Raw genomic sequence first — 6,593 nt, forward strand, 5'->3', positions numbered from 1 at the left:
CACAAGCGCTACTACTAGCTTAAAACAAGCGCTACTACTAGGGTTTTCCCTAGTAGTGTGGGTACAACCTTTAAAGAAATTGATGTGAAGACTGGAAGCTTGAAGACTTTTGTTTTCATACTTTTTTATTCTTATTTGAGTCATAGGAAAAACCATACTGTTAAAGGGGGTCTAGGTGATACATATTTCACATTTCCAAAGTGATGCTCAAACCTATACATACAAAAGCCGTTTCGAGTGAAGCCTTTGAACATCTCTGAAACAGCTGACGCATTTGCTAGCGACAATGACGAAATTCATCTGGTCGCTGATGAATTTGGTCAGGCTGAGGAGTTAGGAGTTCGCCAGTACGATTTGCCTACCGTGAGGAAATTGAGTGCCCGGACGAATTTGAGAATTCAAATTCCGACCGTTGTTACGTCGCGGGCCAACTGTCGATTAGGTCCTTATCCTGACAACGGTCGAATAAGAGAAGTGCATTTATGACAATTCATGTCGGGTTGCCCCTGGCTATAAATAGCCCCCCCCCCCACACACACAACCACTTGTTGGTTGGCTACTCCGAGAGAACTTGAAATTTGCCATTTGAGAGCAACCCATCCTCTAACGACATTGAGAGAATCCTAAGTGAGGAAAAACCCAAATCCAAAGTGATTGAGCATCACTAAAGAGATTGATATGTGTGATTTGACGCCTGTTACCTTTGAAGACTGTCATTCTTCCAAACGGTTAGGCATCAAGTTCTCAGTACACCAAGAGTCATTGTGGTGTGCTGGTGAACAAGTCTGTGAAGGTTTTAGAAGTCTACCTTGAAGACTTACCACGAGTGATTGGACGAGGACTAAGTGACCTTAGCTCAAGAGGAATACAGTGAGGATTGTGTGTCCTTGATACATCTCCAACGTATCTACTTTTCCTAACGCTTTTCCTCTTGTTTTGGAATCTAAGTTGCATGATTTGAACGAAATTAACCCCGGACTGACGTTGTTTTCAGCAGAACTACGATGGTGTTATTTTTGTGCAGAAATAAAAGTTCTCGGAATGGAAGAAAACTCTGCGAGGATTTTTTATATCAAATAAGAGAATTTCTGGAGCCAGGAGGGATCCGAGGGGGGCACCTGGGTGGGCACAACCCACCAGGGCGTGCCAGCCCCCCCAGGCGTGCCCTGGTGGGTGCTGCCTGCTACGTCTTGAGCTTGCATTGGTTTTCCTTGAAGAGGAAAGGGTGATGCAGCAATAGTAGCGTAAGTATTTCCCTCAGTTATTGAGAACCAAGGTATCAATCTAGTAGGAGGCTCCTCAAAAGTCCTACGCACCAACACAAACAAACAAGAACTCGCAACCAACGCAATAAAGGGGTTGTCAATCCCTTCATGGCCACTTGCGAAAGTGAGATCTGATAGAGATAATATGATAAGATAAATATATTTTTGGTATTTTATAATATAGATAGGAAAAGTAAAGATGCAAATAAAAGTAGATGGCAAACTTATATGATAAAAGATAGACCCGGGGGCCATAGGTTTCACTAGTGGCTTCTCTCGAGATAGCATAAGTATTACCGTGGGTGAACAAATTACTGTCGAGCAATTGATAGAAAAGTGAATAATTACGAGATTATCTAGGCATGATCATGTATATAGGCATCACGTCCGTGACAAGTAGACCGACTCCTGCCTGCATCTACTACTATTACTAAACACATCAACTGTTATCCAGCATGCATCTAGAGTATACAGTTCATAAAGAACAGAGTAACGCATTAAGAAATAAGACATGATGTAGAGGGATAAACTCATGCAATATGATATAAACCCCATCTTTTTATCGTCGATGGCAACAATACAATACGTGCCTTGCTGCCCCTGCTGTCACTTGGAAAGGACACCGCAAGATTGAACCCAAAGCTAAGCACTTCTCCCATTGCAAAAAATATCAATCTAGTAGGCCAAACCAAACTGATAATTCAAAGAGACTTGCAAAGATAACTTAATCAGACATAATAGAATTCAGAGGAGATTCAAATATTTCTCATAGATAAACTTGATCATAAACCCACAATTCATCGGATCTCGATGAACACACCGCAAAAAGAGTTACATCAAATAGATCTCCAAGAGAATCAAGGAGAACATGGTATTGAGATTCAAAGAGAGAGAAGAAGCCATCTAGCTAATAACTATGGACCCGAAGGTCTGTGGTAAACTACTCACAACTCATCGGAGAGGCCTTGGAGATGATGTAGAGGCCCTCCATGATCAATTCCCCCTCCGGCAGAGTGCCGGCGAAGGCTCCAAGATGGGATCTCGCGGATACAGAAGGTTACGGTGGTGGAAATAGTTTTTCGTGGTCGCTTCTGATTTTTTCGGGGTACATGGGTATATATAGGAGGAAGAAGTAGGTCAGTGGACGCCTGAGGGGCCCATGAGGGTGGGGGCACGCCCTGATGACCCACAAGTATAGGGGATCTATCATAGTCCTTTCAATAAGTAAGAGTGTCGAACCCAACGAGGAGCAGAAGGAAATGACAAGTGGTTCTCAGTAAGGTATTCTCTGCAAGCACTGAAATTGTAGGTAACAGATAGTTTTGTGATAAGATAATTTGTAACGGGTAACAAGCAATGAAAGTAAATAAAGTGTAGCAAGGTGGCCCAATACTTTTTGTAGCAAAGGACAAGCCTGGACAATTTCTTATAATGAGAAAAACGCTCCCGAGGACACATGGGAATTATCGTTAAGCTAGTTTTCATCACGCTCATATGATTCACGTTCGGTACTTTGATAATTTGATATGTGGGTGGACCGGTGCTTGGGTACTGCCCTTTCTTGGACAAGCATCCCACTTATGATTAACCCCTATTGCAAGCATCCACAACTATAAAAGAAGTATTAAGGTAAACCTAACCATAGCATGAAACTAGTGGATCCAAATCAGCCCCTTATGAAGCAACACATAAACTAGGGTTTAAGCTTCTGTCACTCTAGCAACCCATCATCTACTTATTACTTCCCAATGCCTTCCTCTAGGCCCAAATAATGGTGAAGTGTCATGTAGTCGATATTCACATAACACCATGAGAGGAGAGACAACATACATCTCATCAAAATATCGAACGAATACCAAATTCACATGACTACTAATAGCAAGACTTCACCCATGTCCTCAGGAACAAACGTAACTACTCACAAAGCAAATTCATGTTCATAATCAGAGGAGTATTAATATACATTAAGGATCTGAACATATGATCTTCCACCAAGTAAACCAATTAGCATCAACTACAAGGAGTAATCAACACTACTAGCAACCCACATGTACCAATTTGTGGTTTTGATACAAGATTGGATACAAGAGATGAACTAGGGTTTTGAGAGGAGATGGTGCTGGTGAAGATGTTGATGGAGATTGACCCCCTCCTGATGAGAGGATTGTTGCTGAGGACGATGGTGATGATTTCCCCCTCCCGGAGGGAAGTGTCCCCGGCAGAACAGCTCTGCCAGAGCCCTAGATTGGTTCCGCCAAGGTTCCGCCTCGTGACGGCGGAGTTTCGTCCCGTAAGCTTGCTTATGATTTTTTCCAGGGTAAAAGCCTTCATATAGCAGAAGATGGGGACCAGAGGGCCACCAGGGGGCCTAGGAGATAGGGGCGCGCCTAGTAGGAGGGGGCGCCCCCCACCCTCTTGGCCAGGGTGTGGGCCCCCTCTAGTATTTTCTTCGCTCAATAATTCTTATTAATTCCAAAAATGACTTCCATGGAGTTTCAGGATTTTTCGAGCTGTACAAAATAGGTTTCCAATATTTGCTCCTTTTCCAGCTAGAATCCCAATTGCCGCATTCTCCCTCTTCATGATAAACCTTGTAAAATAAGAGAGAATAGACATAAGTATTATGATATAACATGTAATAACAGCCCATAATGCAATAAATATTGATATAAAAGCATGATGCAAAATGCAGGTATCAACTCCCCCATGCTTAGACCTCCCTTGTCCTCAAGCGGAAGCCGAAATAAAAAAATATGTCCACATATTTAGAGATAGAGGTATCGATAAAAATAAAATACGAACATGAGGGCATCATGATCATTCTTATAACAACAACATATAAGGATTTTGTCATATGATTTCTTATGCTCAAGTAACAATCAATTCACAATGTCAAGTATGGTTCAGAAATTTTATTGAGAACTAATTACAAACTATAATCTCAGTCATTGAAGCAATTGCAATTTATCATAACATCGGAAAGAGTCAAGAATAGAGCTTTTCAGCAAGTCCACATACTCAACTATCATATAGTCTTCTACAATTGCTAACACTCACGCAATACTTATGGTTATGGAGTTTTAATCGGACACTAAGAAAGTAGGGGCTTATTGTGTTGCCTCCCAACGTATTCACCTTTGGGTTATGTCAACAATAATAGTTCATGCTAACTTACATCCAATTGGATATATATATCATGATCTTTCCAACATGAGGTGCTTGCCAAAGGATAAAATGAAAAAGGGAAAGGTGAAGATCACCTTGACTCTTGCATAAAGTAAAAGACATAAAGTAAAAGATAGGCCCTTCGCAAAGGGAAGCAGAGGTTGTCATGTGCTTTTAGGGTTGGATGCATGAAATCTTAATGCAAAAGAACGTCACTTTATATTGCCACTTGTGATATGAACCATTATTATGCAGTCCATCGCTTTTATTACTTTCATATCACAGATCGTATAAAGCTTATTTTCTCCGCATTAATAAGTCATACATATTTAGAGAGCAATTTTTATTGCTTGCAACATGACAACTTACTTGAAGGATCTTACTCAATCCATAGGTAGGTATGGTGGACTCTCATGGCAAAAACTGGGTTCAAGGGTATTTGGAAGCACAAGTAGCATCTCTACTTGGTGCAAGGAATTTTTGGCTAGCATGAGGGGGAAAGGCAAGCTCAACATGTTGGGAAGATCAATGACAATATACTTTAACTGAGATGTGAGAAAACATAAACCATTACGTTGTCTTCCTTGTCCAACATCAACTCTTTAGCATGTCATACTTAATGAGTGCTCACAATCATAAAAGATGTCCAAGATAGTGTATTTATATGTGAAAACCTCTCTTTCTTTATTACTTCCTATTAATTTCAACAATGACCAAAACTACGTTTGTCAACTCTCAACAACTTTTATGCCTCATACTCTTTATATGTGAAGTCATTACTATCCATAAGGTAAATATTAACTTCTTTTATTCTTTTTATTCTTTCTATTTCCTCAAGATCATAGCAAGATAGCAAAGCCCTTGACTCAACACTAATCTTTATTATAGATAGCTCACGGACTCGATTACATAAAGAGATCACCAAGCAAAACTCAAAACTACTTCATACCAAAACTTAAATCTACTAGATCAAGATATTACTAAAGGGATCGAACTAAGTAAAACGGTAAAGATAAGAGTGTGATGGTGATACGATACCGGGGCACCTCCCCCAAGCTTGGCAGTTGCCAAGGTGAGTGCCCATACCCATGTGATTATGTCTCCTTCTTAAGAGTCGGTGTTGCGATCTTCTTGGTGATGATGCCCCTCAGGATACGATTCTCCTCCTCGAGCTTATTGGCTTGTTGTTTGAGGTCCATATTCTCCTTGTGGAGCTTGCCCGTGATGGCTAAAGCTCCTTTTACCCATGGATGTTGCATAGCTTCTAGAGAACAAGTGACACTCTTTTTCATATTTTCATAAGAAAGAAATTTAACATTGGAAGGGATGACTGAGTTCGGAATAGTTGAGCTCTGTGGTTCTCCCATCATGAAACCTGCTCGGAAGCGAGAGGTAACTTCTTGGTCCTCCTCCATGGCATCTATCCTTTTCAAGTCGGCCTTCATCTCTGTAACATCCCAAATTTTCAATTTGGAATGTTATACAATAGATCATCAATGCATATCATAGTTTCTTTGCTTTTGCTTTGATCCTAGAAATTCTATGCAACTCAAGGACCCTCGGAGAGAGTTGGGGATTTCGTTATTTTCATATTTGAGTTTTCTCGAATTTTGAAAATAGGATCATTTGATTTTATTTATTTTATCTTCAATAATTTCGATTATAAACATATGAGAGAGGGAATAAAATGACTTTCCCAAAATTAAGAAATATTGAGGATTTAATTAAAAAATCAAATAAGGTTTATTTTGGAGTTTTTGGCTATTTTATTTGAATTAGGAAAAATTGCACGTTTTCAAAACTGCATTTTAGGGCCAAGAAAATGTTAATCTCGTTCTAAATATTTTATTTAGATGGTGAAAATTTATTTTGGCATTTTTAGATTTTTATTTCTTTTTATAGAATTTATTTTCTGTTCGGCGGAATTATTATTAAAAAATATCCGCGCCAGACTGGGCCGAAGGCCCAGCCGAGCCAGGCCGGCCCATACTGCGTCGCCGCCTCCGCACCGTGCGCCGCCACCGCCGACCCGGACTCCAAGTCCGAGCCGTACTCCACCCCGTCGCCGCCACCTTGCCCCCTCCCCCAAGCCGGCCGACACCCCCCTCCTATTTAAACCGCCGCCACCCCGCCGCCAAACCCGTCCCGCCCCGCCGCCGAGTC

Source organism: Triticum aestivum, chromosome 1B, assembly GCF_018294505.1.
Source record: "Triticum aestivum cultivar Chinese Spring chromosome 1B, IWGSC CS RefSeq v2.1, whole genome shotgun sequence".
NCBI lineage: Eukaryota > Viridiplantae > Streptophyta > Magnoliopsida > Poales > Poaceae > Triticum > Triticum aestivum.